We start from the raw sequence: 14701 nt of genomic DNA, 5'->3' as shown, positions 1-14701 counted from the left end.
GCAGTTATCAGAGCATTCCGTTCATATCAAATCCTATTATTGAGCTGGCAAATGTTGTAAATGAAGCCACGGATGATCAACCAAAAAAATTAAATTATGCTCTTTTTGGTGGCATATGTACAAATGTTCTTTATGTGCCAGTGAAGTTGAGGCCCAATAATGGTGCCCTTTCCAAAAAATCTAAAAACATCAAATCTGTGGCTAGACGATCATCTCAAATCAGATCATTTGTTAAAAATCTTTCAATTCCATTAACAACTACCAAAATTGCCTCAAAAGCCATAGCAAAAGAATACCTGCTTCAGTCGCAGGCAAAGAGGGCTAAGGCTTTGCCAGCATCAAGCCCCTCTGTTATGGCTTATAGCCCTTTAAATGACTTGATACGTGCTGTTGTTGATGTGCCCAAAGATATTACCAAAAATCAAACTGCCAATGTTTTTTGTTTTAAACCCCCGTTGGCCCCAGGAGTTCAGAGTTCATTAGATCTTTGTAAAGAAATAAGACAAGCTGTGGATGAGTATATGGCTTCCAAATCTGCTCCAAAGAAGCTGTCTTTTGCGTCATGTGAAATGGTAATCATGTATGAGTCTAATGCACCCGTTGCACAAAAAGCACAAACAACTAGGTCACAAGTTTCTGACAACATTCACTTAACACAATCCGTGACACAGGCCCAAATTCAGAACAAGATAAATGTCCCAGTATCTAATATTGTGGCCTCTAGTGACATGGAAAAATTGATTCAATCCACATTATTTAAGTTTCTTGAGGCCTCTGCTTCTTGAAAAAGCAATGAGCTTGGGGTCAAGCATCTAAATTCTCATGATCTTTCCATTCCACCAAAACATAAATCTTTGACTTTGTGTGCCAAGCGACCTGCAGTTCTCTCATTGACTATTAGATGTAAGCCTTCTCCTGCCCAGCAATATAACTTGAATCGAGCCTCAGTTCTATCTATATTCAGTGAAATCCCTGAACTCGATGATATTGGCACCATCGACATTGAGCAAGTGGAGTTTACTGACCACTTAAAACGGTCCTCTGTGAATTTATGGATAAATTCGAGGGTCATAGTTAATGCGATTTGGGCTGTTAGGTCTCAGCTTTTTGACTTTGGTTTTATCCTTCTGCCAAGTTCGGATTCTTCAGAATGTACATTAACGGAAACACTGAATCAAATCCCACAGCAACATACAAACAAAAATCGAGGTATTTGTTCTCACAAATGTAATTGCGATTCAAAAAATATCCAATGTTAGCATCCTGTTCTTCCGGAAACTATTGTGTCCTTGATTAGTTGGAACTCTAGCGGGTATAGGCATTTATTGAATAATCAGGCCATGCATTTGTTAGACCACAATGTAATTTTGATACAGGAATCTTGGCTTACTAGCGTCCCATCGTGGAACAATTATGATACCCTCTTAATTCCTGCAGTCAAGGGATTTTCTGGGGGCCCAGGCTCTGGTTTATTAACTGCAGGCAAGCAGACTTCAACCTTAAAGGTAGAACCTTGGTTCTCTCCGAATGACTTTCTCCAAATGACTAGACTTGCTGGATCAAATTTTTCATGTGCTATCATTAATGTTTACTGGAACCCTTTGGGCATCACTGATGACAGGTTTATAATTTTGGACGGACATTCGGACACCATTATTTTAGCTGGTGATCTGAATCTTCATTGTTTGGGCCCATGTTGTAAATCTGAAACACATCGCCTTGCTAAGTGGACAAGCTTTGTAGAATCCAGAAGCCTGTTCGTACTAAATGGCTCCTTTCCTAAGGATATCCCACCTAGAACCACATGGCATCGAGCCTTTAGCAAGGGAATCATTCATTACTCTTATGTCATCGCAAGTATGTTGAATAAAGTAACACCTTTTCAAGTAATTGACACGGAAGTGAGCGATCATAACGTGCTTAATGCGACTTGGCTCCTTAAATCTAACATGGCACAAGAGAAACCCTGTTATCTCATGGGCTCTTATAAAATAAATACAGCTAGGAATAGATTAACGTGGACCGAGTCATCTTTGGAAGCGTTTAGGTCATGTTATGATGCCCAGCTAAAGTGTAAAGTTGCTTGGAAACAAATTCCAGAGGTAGTTTACTATGATTTAATGCAGCTTTTTCAACCAGCCTCAATCACTCATAAACAAAAACAAACACTGCATTTGCATATTTTCGACCATGAAATTAGAACCAGGAAATCCATGGTTTGGGCGGAAAAGAGGGAAGCCTACAAGCTCCCCTGCGACAAACGAGCAATAGCCCTAACTCTTATCAAAACCAGATACAGGAATTGGTTAAGAGGGATGCAGGCTAAATTATACCAAAGCGATGGTAGCAATATGCTAAAATTATTAGCTACTAAAAACTCTGCACAGTCGTGGAATATCAACCAGGCGACTGCAGGCCACCAGGTGGCTGTTCAAACTAATGATGTGAGTGAAGAGAGGTGGGTCCAATATTATTCTAAACTGTATGCTGCACCCCCGGAGGATCCAAGTATACATAAGCTTGAGCTTCAACCTAAATTCCATCTATCTTTTGATAAAGATGACATTTTGTATTTCATCAATCAAGCAAGTCAGTCTAGAGCACCTGGCCCGGATGGGTTGTCAAATATACAAATGAAGCAATTCCCGGACATTTGGGCTAATATATGATATCTTATCTTTGAGAATATTATTTTATCTAAAAAAATACTGATGTCCTGGAAACAATCCATCATTATCCCTATCTATAAGAAGGGTGAACGGGCCAATCCGGCTAGCTACAGACCCATTTTCTTGTTAGACGTGCCTGGGAAGATCTTTTGCCGCCTAATTTTGAGATATTTGGCCCAGAAATTGCTTTAAGAGAGATCCTTTTCAATCTGGATTTGTGAGTGGTCTTGGTGCTAATATTAATATGCTCAAAGCTCAGTATGCTTGCCGGAAACAATCTTTATATTTCGCATTTATTGATTTCCGGACGGCATTTGATTCAATAAACCGAGATCTATTATTTCAAAAGTTAAAATCGCTTGGCTGTCCATCATCTCTTTTGGCACCAGTGATTCAGTTATATATGGAGACCTCTATGCGTGTGAGACTATCTTTAGAATGTCTCCTGTCATCTTCCTTTGCCACCCACTTGGGTCTCAAGCAGGGGTGTATTCTAGCTTCCATATTGTTTAATCTATTCATTTTTGACATGGGCAATTCATTTCTTAGAACTGTTTCTGATGCCCCTGACTTGGGAGGTCAGCATATACCTTGGTTGTTGTACGCTGACGATTTGGTCTTAATATCACAAACTCCCAAGGGACTTCAGAATTTACTATCTGCCCTTTCTAAATATGTTGAAAAGAACCATCTTATAGTCAATTTGAATAAATCACAGATTATGGTTTGCAGACCGCAAGGGAAATGCAAAATTAACAATGGTACTTGGTCCATCCGACAGGAACGTGTGGAATTAGTCTTAGAATATAAATACTTGGGGGTGATGATACAGAACACCGTTAGTGATAACAAATATTTGATCACTTTACAGTCGAAACTCTTGAATTTGATCTCACAGGCTAGAATCTTTCTTTATAAGTATGGTAAATTTACTTTAAAACATCTTTTAATGTTCTATGAGCAAAAAGTAATTCCTATACTCCTTTATGGTGTTGAATCAAAGTTGTACACAAATGACAAAACATGGAATAAATTGGAGGCTTGTTTCTGGAAAAGGGTTTTACATCTTCCAAATTGCTCACCCATGCCTATCTTACGATTTGAATTAGGCTTGAATTCACTAGCCTGTAGAATTAAGTGGAGGATGTGCTCCTTCTTTCGTAAGTGTTTGTTGGGTTTGGAAAATAATAACATCCTGTGCACGGTTGCCCATTATTTGTCCTTCTCAAACCATGTATTTCCACTGAGATGGCGCAATCTAGTATTGAACACACTGGCAGAAGCTGACATATCGTTACAGCTCTTAATAGAAAATCCAGTCCGCGCTAAAACAAAGTATTATCGTTGGGATTGGATACAAAACCATGAATCTTGTTCAAAATACAAAGATTTCAATAGTAATGACTTTGGTAATAAGCGGATAGGTCAAGTGGCAGGCTATCTGTTGAAATGTCCTTCTGGGAGTGTACGGAATACATTTTTTCGTCTTAGACTAAATTTATGGATAACTAGGGAAGTACTGGCTAGGCGCAAAATGATCCCTGCTGACCTAAATTTTTGTCGGTTTTGTGAATCCCCTTCTGTGAGGGAAACCTTACAGAATTTGATAATATCTTGTGTCAATTTGAATGAACCGCGTGCCAAATTTTTTAGTAATCTGTTGAGATTGCATGAGGAATTGGAAGAAAATCAGATATGGAGTATCCTATTTAATAGTACGAAATTCTCGGTGATAAAGGCTTTAGTGCACTTTCTTGAAGCTATTTTGCCATGGGAAATTAATTTGCAAAATTAACTGTGAACTGTGAATATTATTTGCAAATATTTAAAGTTTATTATTATGTACTTGAGAAATGAATTGTGTACGTTTTAAGTTTTTAATCGTCTTTATCAATTGTTCATTATCTGAATTATTGTTTTCATTATGTTTATCATTTTACTATTGAATTTAACTGGAAAATGTAATATTTGTTTTATATTTTTGAAAAGTTGATTTATTCAGCTATATCAAAATAAAAAATTAAAAATTTAAAAAAAAACATGGCTGCTGTCTGTCCCACAATGGCTGTCAGGTTCTCTTCTGGCCAGGGTCCTCTTTTGTCTTTTTCAGAACTGCAACTCCCAGAATGCACCCAGGCAAAAACAAGGACACCTAAACATGAACCATAGTAAAGGACTCGAGACCATGCGTGGAATGAACTGTGATATTTGTTCTACCAAAAAGGGATGAGACAACCAACACCCAACCCACCAACCCCAGACAGACTAGAGGGGAATGGTCGAGCAGCAGAAAAGAAACACTAAGTGTGAAGGGAACGCAGGCAAGCAGGGGAGACAGACATCCTCGCCAAACACAGTTGGGAACAAACCTTGCCGGCACGGGAAGAAAGCCACCAGGAAAACGAGTAGGATGAGTACATACATGACTGCCACTACACAAATGGTGCCTGGAAAGGGGTAGAGGCTAGAAGCCTTCAAGAGGAAGTCCCAACCCTCAGGGGGATTGCTTAGCCAGTGATTGGTCAAGGGGAGCCTGTTACAATGGAGACCAGAGTGAGCAGGGAGGAGGGTTGGGAGGGGGTAGGCTGGGTTATAAAATCCCATCAAGCACATGTGATTGAAATGTGTGCGGCTGAGTTCAGGTGCAGCAGTGGCGGACCCAGAGGCCGGGTGGAGGGCAGACAATGAAGTGGAGTGCTGCGGCATCTGTGGCAGTGTAGTGAGAGAATGCAGGTAACATAGTGTGTGGGAGAGAATGTGGTACCTGCTGAGTCTAGTATGGTGAGGAGGTGCAAATAGGAAAGAGAGAGAGAAACAGAAAGTCAGAGAAGAAAATGGGATTGAGAGAGTAAATGGAAGTGACAGAGAAAGTGCATGGTAGGGGAGTGGCAAGCGAGTGCAATGATGTAGTGAGAGTACGGGTTAGTGAAGCAGGAAAGAGGTAGTGGGTGTGACAGGCAGAGAGAGTGTGATAAGATGTGGACACAGACATGTAAATAGGGGACTAAGTGTAGAGAAAGGGAGAGGACAGAGTGAAGCAAAGGAGAGGAGGGAGGGAAAGGGGGAATTGTTTAGAGGAGAAAAAGCAGGTAGAACGAGGGGAGGAGTGAGTCAGACGCAGAGAACGGGAGATAGGAGTAGGGAGGTCCCAGAGTGAGGAGAGCAGGCATAGATATAGAGGGACAAATAGAGGCAGAAAGAGAGAGGGTGTGAAGGGGAGAGGCTGGAAGAGAAACCCTGGTGACATCAGACAGTGAAAACAGACCAGAAGAATCCTTCTGAAAAATGCCAGAAGGAGATAGAACAAAAAGGCCACAGCTTTTAGGGTTTCCTCCCGGAATAGAGTTAACTTAGACGTTGTTACCTTTTGTAAACATAGGTTGGGGACATTCTGTTGATTAGGGACGTCTGTGCTAGGATGGAGGAAGACTGCAGGGAGGTCAAGAGAGCCATATGATCTTTAGTTTCAACCATTCCAGATTTTTCAAACCATTTCATTCCAAGATGGACAGCTTTGAAACGCTCATATTGTACTCTGCCAAAATACATGTATGCTTGGGGTATTCAACATTATTTTTGTTGACAGAAATAATTGCTGAATGGACCTCTTTATAGAAAGTTCCTGTAAAAATGTATTTTAGCTCACATGAGTTTTCCATTTCTGGATGGAATGAAAAATGGCAATGGTGCATATGTAGTAACTAAAACCCAGAGGGATAAAGCCAGACAAGAGACACTCAAGATTTTGAGATTCTATGTCAAGACCGGAGGCGAGCATTATGCTTCACCATTCTTTCATTTACTCTTTAGCAGTTTCAACACTCAATAAACTGAACATGAAAACATTTTTTCTCTTGTTTATTTCAAAAACTACATTTCCCTATTTTTTTGTTTCATTTTTGTAGTCCTTCACACTTCCTGTCTCTGTAGCACTCTAGCTACTTCCTGCCTATGACTCCTCCTCTTCTTTAGCTGAGCTTCAGCAAGATAAGTAATATCTAAACAGTAGAGTGCATGTTTAAATGTGATTGTACAAATTCATTGCATTTATAACGTAATGCAAGAAGGTAATACACACAAGCATTTAGCATTAAAAGCAGTATGTTGCGTCTGTTATTAACATCATTGGGCATTGTACGCATTCAGCATGAGTTTTGCATTGTGCACACTCAGCGCTCACCCTGAGCAGCACAGTTGACCCCACTCACATTGGAGCACTGCGTACCAGCAGTGAGAAAAGCGTGCCCATTACAGAGAACACGCATCAGAGCTCAGTGGGGCAGAATATTGACGTGCATTGATTGCGGAACATGGCAAACAAAGAAAGAAAGCTTGCGCAGCAGCAAGGGCTCCAGAGAACAGGCTAAGCACCTCCTGACTGCGCTTCTTCACCAGAGCCAATAAATCACTCGCCAGACACACCAAATGGCCCAGACAGCAGAATACCTCCCCATCCATTAAATACGCTTGTAGTCTGCTTGGGCAGAGGGAAACAGTAAAACTACTGACCAATATATTTCGTCAGACGTGCACTTAAACTTTGAAAGTTCAGGCATTGGCACTCAGCACCTACACTTAGCCTCTTCATCCACACCATCAACATGTTAGAGCATTAGTGGAGCAAAGAAGAGCAGACAGAGAGCAACCTGGCGCTCACTTTTAAACAGGTGCTTGGAAATTCCTTGGTGGAAACAGTGGCAGAGGGGTTCAGACTGCTACAAGAAAGACTGGCCACCTTAGAATCTATCTTGGGGAAGAAAGGTAAAAACACCCAGATATGTATCCAAAGCACATGAAGGCATGTGAAGGCTGCCGTTGAGGAGAAGAACTTTGAGGTGAGTAACACGACCTGGAAGAGGAAAATCTAGTCCACGCTATGGGGTCGAACATCAGGCCGCAGAGGCTGCTGACGCCTTTAGAAAGTTGAAGGAAGCTTTTCACCAGAGGTCAGCAGTGTCAAGCCTCCTGATCCCCATTGCAGGGGATGATAATATGGGTGATACAGACGACGACACTGGCGGAGAGTCCCCAGAAGCTACGGCTTCCTCGCAAGAGGAGGACAGTAAGCCGAAAGAGGAGATGCTGGCCCCCATGGGCGGTAAAAAGTTCATTAAAGAGAATAACCTGGAGGACCTTGACACAGAGATGTCTGATGTGTTCGACCCGAATGAGATCAGAAACTCCAAATATTTAGACAGTCAAACCTCGCCTAGAGTGGCGAAATATATGGTGCAGAGGATCAGGAAGCCACTAGACAAGGACACCAAAATGCGCATGATGGTAGAATTACTGCGCCCGGATCTGGCAAGCAAGATGGCTGAAGCCCCTGAGTTAGACCCCAAAATGATCACCTTCATTACCAAAACCTTGAAGGATTTGAGGAAGGGTATGGATAGATCCTGGAGGAGTTGCCAGCGGAAACTGCTGGACCTCACCGGGCCCATAGCAAAGATTATGGACCCGGCCGAGCGCACAATGATGCAGATGAAGAAGTGATTGCTGACACATTAGCGAGTTGGGCGCAGCGAGCCGTATGCTTCCTGGGCAACGCCAACTGTGCAATCTCCTCAGTGAGATGGAGGGGTATCTTCCTGAAAATCGATGCCAAATTGAGCGATCTCACCTCATATGAGGCGGGAGAAGCTGCACAAGGGCCCTTTTTCGGTCAAGCGTTCAGCAAGGAGATGGGGTAATTTGTTGGTACGTATACCTCCCTGGAGAAGGTGCAGGCCTCTATCAAAAAGATTTTCCCGAACAGGGGTCAATCTGCTGGTGGATTCTCGTCGTCCTGAAGACCCAAGGCCGTCAAAGCCCACTACTGGGAATCAAGACAACAAAAATCCTTCTTTCCAGCCAGAGGAAGGAACTCCAGGGGTCGCAGAGGCAGAGAAGCAGGCAGACCACAAGGAGATATCTCGGGTGAGCAAATTTCATGTAGAATATCCCCCAGTAGGGGAAGAGAACAATGTAATCTTGGCTACATTTACCCACACCCAGCAGCAATGCATGGGTGCTTCAGATGGCCCAAGGTTTCCATCTAGAGTACATACGACCCTTATCCAGACAGCTTGGCGATGCACCATTCAAATGTCGCAGGCGGAACAAGCTCTCCTGCACAAGCTCATGCAGCTCAAGCAACATAGAACTATATGTCGTACTGTCCCCCAAATCTGTGAGCAATATGCTTCTGGTTCACAGGAAAGAGAAAGTATGTTCAGTCATAAACCTGAAAGAGCTGAACAGCTGGGTGATTTACAGGCACTTCAAAATGTAGGGCATTCATCTGCTAAGAGACAGTCTCAGAAAAGACGACTGGCTGGCCAGGATAGATCTGAAGGACGCATACCTGACGAGCCCAGTGGTGGATGTATATCAGACTTTCCTGGCTTTCACATGGGAAGGGCAATTCTGGCAATTCAAAACGCTGACCTTCGGTCTCGCCTCAGTCCAATGGGCCTTTACCAAGCTGATTTGACCAGTGGCAGCAGCCATCAAAGAGAAAGGCATCAGCATAATAACATATCTCAATGACATTCTGGCTTCGGGCAGACAACAGAGAGACCTGATGTATCAGACGGAGTGGGTAAGAAATCTCCTGTCGTCCCTGGGATTCCTGATCAATCAGCAGGAGTCGGACATGTCACCAACCAGGAGATTAGACTTCCTAGGCTTCGCCGTAGACAAAAGAGCAAAGCGAAAACAAACTGGCAGCAAGTTAAATGCGAGATATCAAGAAGGAGATAAAGGCATGCCTCGACAAGGAGGTCATCTCCCTCCGCACACTAGCAAGAGTAGTAGGGCTGTTATCGTCTTCGTTCCAGGCCATATTTCCAGGGCCTCTACACTACAGAGCCCTGCATAGATTGAAGATCAAGCATCTTCAACAGGGTCCAAGCTTTGGACCAGGAATCAAACACAGAATTGCAATAGTGGCTACAGAACATGGAAGCGTGTAACGGAACATGCCATTTGTGGGTACAGACCAGACCTAGTCATAGAATTAGGCACCAGCAGAGCAGGCTGGGGAGCCAGGTGCAGCGCACTAGAGACAGAGGGCATGTGGGCTCCTGAAGAACTATACCTGCATATAAACTGTCCAGAACTGTTAGCTGGGTCCCGTGCGATCAAGGAATTAACAAAAGACAGAGTGAACTGCTGCATTCTCCTCGCAGAGCTGGCGAAAGATTACTGGCACTACTACCTACAGTCCGGAATATAGTGATGGCAGAATACCTACTGGGGTCTTTCAACGTTATGGCGGACTAGAATTCTGATTACCTGATGGACTCCAGGGACTGGAAACTCTACGGGGGAGTCTTCCAGTGCCTGGTTCAGTTATGGGGGCCAATTCATACAGACGTATTCGCGTCCAGGCGAACCAGCAGACGACCAGCATCTTCAGCTGCAGGTTAGACCCAGGCACACTAGGGATGAATTTGTTCCTGCGGACTGGGGTGGAGGAGTGTACTATGTATTTCCGCCATTCATGATGCTGAGCAGAGTGCTGGGGAAAGTTTGAAGAGAGAAAGCGACAATCGTGATTGTGGCACCCATATGGAAATCGCAAAAAATGATTTCCAGCTTTGATGGAACTTTCCTTGAATTTCCAGCAGACAGTGGTCAAAGTGTATGAAAAGAAGTAGTGGAACTATGTTCCCTGCTAGCCTGCACCCACTCCCCACAAACCCCATCAACACATCAACTCCCACACACAATAAAAAAAGAAAAACGCATGCACCTGCTGTTTAAGGGAACGTTCAGTGTAGTGCACTGAAAGTGCAAGTTTCAACTTCTTCCTACGCTGTTATTTTAAAACGAACCGTTCTGGAATGGTTTCTTGTTAAAATAAAAGTATAGGAGCAGTGAAACTTGATAAGAAAAAGTAGAGGAGGACTTCTCCCAACCGCTCCCGCTCACTTCGACCACTGCCAGCATACCCTTGCAGCAGAAACGCACCTGCTCACAGACCTAGCTGGGTCATTTCATCCTCTGAGAGTGAGCTCTGGTGCAAAAGGCAAAGTATCCCTTAGATTTCTGCCCCAGTAGTATCCATGCTCAATATTCTGGCCTCTCTCCTAGAGGACAGCAAGGCCTTCATGATGGTAGGTGTCTAAAGATCAGCAATATCGGCTGGACACACAGAAGTAAATGGCACTCCTTTTTCGGAGATCATCTAGCAGTGGTTAGGCTTATTAAGGGGGCACTGTTTCATGTTCCGCCGGTCCTGAAATACACACACCTATGGGATGTGAACATGGTGCTACAAGTACCACTTTGTGACACAACTCTCGGGGAAGCTGCCAATGCTATTGTGTCTGCTGTCATTTAGGGGGGTCTCAGATGTCAAAGTATTGGATATTAATAGGAAGATGTATGGCCCAGAGGATGTTACTTTCACGTTAGCGAAGAGGACCAAGACTAACTCATCTTCCATCTCGTACCCTTATCTACCCAGACAGCCTCTGTGTGCATGGCGGCTTGCGTTTGCGAGCACTAAGCCAGGACAGTTGAATTTCATCTGGTGAGGGTTACACAACTGCTTATTACTCAGAGGAAACCTTTCAAGGCAGTGACTTCTGCCACTATAGCCAGTTGGGTATGCGAGATCATGCAGCAAGCAGGCATTGATTTGGCCTGGTTCTGGGCACATTCAGTGAGAAAGCATTCACAGCGGGCGCAGCGCTCGTAGATATCTTGCAAGCGGCAGACTGGTCGAACTAAGACCTTTTATTTCAAACCAGTCTCATTGGTGGTTGAGGCTGTGGTGCAGAGCTTTGAACAAGCATAATGCTTGCCTCCGGTCTTGACATAGAATGAAGTGAAGAGGGATGGGGAAGTGTATCCCATCCTCCCCCTCCTATAAAATACATGACACGGAAGAAGACTAGGAGACACCGCAATCACCCATACTATTTCGGACCGATTCCCAGTACTACTATGGTGACAAGTATGTCGAGAGGTACCTCCTCAGCCAGCCATACAGGCCAGGTGCTGTACAAATCTACCACAGAGTGGACGAGGAGCCCCAGGCTGCAACTAAAGGCACCTCAATTGACAGTATTGATTAAAGTGCCAAGAAGCCATGTTGCTGATGTCGATAGAGACACCACGACTTAGTAGCGTTAGACATGAAATACATGTGCCATCCGCGCTTCGGGACACAAACACGCACTCAAATACACGAAGAACACAAGCGTACAGTTCTATAGTTAGAGGACAGATACATAAACATACTGTCATTGCTTTTATTATTTTGCCATTAGCTATACGCAGCAACGCATAAACCATAAGAAGCAAGAGATCCTAAACATAGCTTGCAGATGCTTACATGCAAATAACCTTATAGAACTGCAGGAGCACCTATGGGACCTGACAGAAGGAAGTGTGACTAACCTATGGAGAATATAGAATAGTATAAACACTTTAGAAGCTGCATTATGGCTTAGGAAAACTACAGCAGGCCTCTCAGCAAGGATCGAGCTGAGCTGAATTCAGGCTGAACAGAGAGCAAACGTATGAAACAGGACCCGCTGCCACTGCTACAAGATACGGATGACATTCCATTCCTTGAATTACAGTAGCACCACCTGCAATAAATGCGAATAATCTTTCATAATTCAGAGCTGCACAGCTCCAAATCATGGTCTCGGAACATGTATCCCAGTCGACGCAGACAATGGACAGCAACCAGCGCTGGGAAAGGGAGCTGATCTCACGTCATCAGACAGAGGACCGCAACAAAGATGTTACAAAGTGAGACAAATGTTGCACAGAGCGAATGAGCACTCTCATAGGTTGTACACACAAGTTATAATGCAGACACATAGTCCTTCTTATTACATTGAAAAGGTACACCAAGAGCTGAGAACAAGTGCGGATCCCAGGCCTGGGGAAGTCAGCTCTAGCCAATCACAGTGTAGTATCCTACGGGTGTACTGATCCATGTTGGGTTTGTTTGTAATAAACCGCAGTTTGAACTTACCGTTGATTGAGTCCTCCGTTTGTCCGGTGGAAGGTGTTGGGCCTTCTGAGAGTCTGCAAACTCCTAGTGGCCCTCTGGCATACCTGGGAGTTTGTCCCAACAGAAGATTACCCAGGCTTATAGCACAGGGAGTCTTGATTCTATTAAAGACACAGAGGCGAGCATTACTTAACCGCCTGGCGCATGCACTGTAAAGTAGCATTGTACTAACACTGTACCTTTCCCCACTCTGGCAAACAGGGCAGTGCATTCTCCATCCCTAACAGTGTTCTTTCTGATTTGACAGATGACCAGAAGAATGGCTGAGAAGTACCGCACGCACAGAATGATCGAGTGAGTTCACTTTGTGGGAGGAGAGCTAGTTTTCACTGGAAGGTTCGAGCATGAGGTGTTCTATCAGGACCACTGTTGACTTTCGAGGTTCACTGTTGCAGTTGCGATATTAAGGGATCATTTCATAGCATTCAAAGAAGAGGAGGAGTCATAGGCAGGAAGTAGCTAGAGTGCTACAGAGACAGGAAGTGTCAAGAACTACAAAAATGAAACAAAAGATAGGGAAATGTAGTTTTTGAAAGAAAAAAAAGAGAATATTTGTTCACTTTCAGTTTGAGTGTTGAAACTGCTGAAGATTAAATTAAAGAAGTTGAAGCATCATGCTTGCCTCTGTGTCTTTAATAGGATCACAATTCACTGTGCTGTTAGCCTGGGTAATCTTCATTATAGCATATGATTAATTTATTCCAGCTTTCAGATGGGAGGCCTTCAAAGCAAAGATGAAATCCATCCGCCTTATGATGGCTGCGAAAAAGGCCTAAATGATTGTAGTCCTTTTAAATAAATTGTGAATCTTCATGTGGGACAATTGGTCCTGCTTCCGGCCATTTGTTTTCACTGTGCCAGCCTGTGCCCACAGTTTTTTTCTCAATCCCCTTTGTGTTGGCAGTTTGCTCTTTTATGTGAGTGCTCCCATTTTGCTGCATCCCGGAGTGGGAGTTTTCCTTGTGAAGCTTTGCCTACAGCCAGCAAAAGGTTCTGCCTTGGGCTGACATTTTTTTCATGAAGACAAAGTGGCTCTTCAAATGTCACTGGAGTTTTATGGGTGAAGCATTATATACATTGCTCTTTGTCAACCCACACATCATGTTTTGTTTTCCTGCCATTTTTCTGTGAGCAGTGATTTTTTTTTCACTTTTACTTTTTCAAACCGTTTTTATTTGCACACCCATGGGCAGGACGTTTTTGTTTTCAATGTTTAAAAATCTTGTTTTCCATGAGACAGGGATCTTTGATTTCTCATTCTTGTGTAAATTAAAATGCTGCTTATCCATTGGTAATGACAGGTAGGCCCCTTTCGACATGGCTCTTTAATTTACTTGAAAAACAAAAACAAAGGCCAGGCGGTTTTTGTTTCAGTCTTTAAAATCCTGCCATTCATGTGCAGGGGACTCCTTTGTGGGGCTTTTAAATGTACCCCACATGGTATATCCACTATAAGGCCTGCCTCATGAAGTGGGTGGTGGCCCCTGGCTCCCACTGTCACCTCGGTCCCATGCCCTATGCTCCAGCCAGGGTCCTTGTACACACCACCCTGAACAAAACCATGGCAATCACCGAAGAAAAAGCACAGTCATTCATGGCCAACCTCATAGAATCCAGGGATCCCTGTGGTTTGACCATTAGCATAAAAATAAGGCACAGTGTCACTAAATGAAAATGGGGGTAGATTCTCTAGCCAATACAGTTGTGAGAGCCATTAACATGTGTTCCAATCAAAACCATTGAGCAATTTTCCAGAGCTGTTCATGTCCTTGTAGGCGAGTGGTACCAGATGTGTGTGTGTGTATTTGATAATAATGTGCCTTTGTTGGGGGTACTCGGATTAACTTTCACTTGTTCAGCTTCTGACTCACTTGCCTGTCTTCAGTGACCCACAGCACAATTAGCAAGGATCTATTGTGTGTGCCCGCACCATTAACATAACAGCACTGTAGCAAATTGTCTTCTTGTAGGATGCAACCTGAGATGCGCAAATCCATATGCATGATTCGCT

The sequence above is a fragment of the Ambystoma mexicanum genome, chromosome 8 (genome assembly GCF_040938575.1).
Source record: "Ambystoma mexicanum isolate Mex_15411 chromosome 8, UKY_AmexF1_1, whole genome shotgun sequence".
In the NCBI taxonomy this organism is placed as follows: domain Eukaryota; kingdom Metazoa; phylum Chordata; class Amphibia; order Caudata; family Ambystomatidae; genus Ambystoma; species Ambystoma mexicanum.
The sequence above is the reverse complement of the archived record's forward strand: the minus strand, read 5'-3'. Positions refer to the sequence as shown.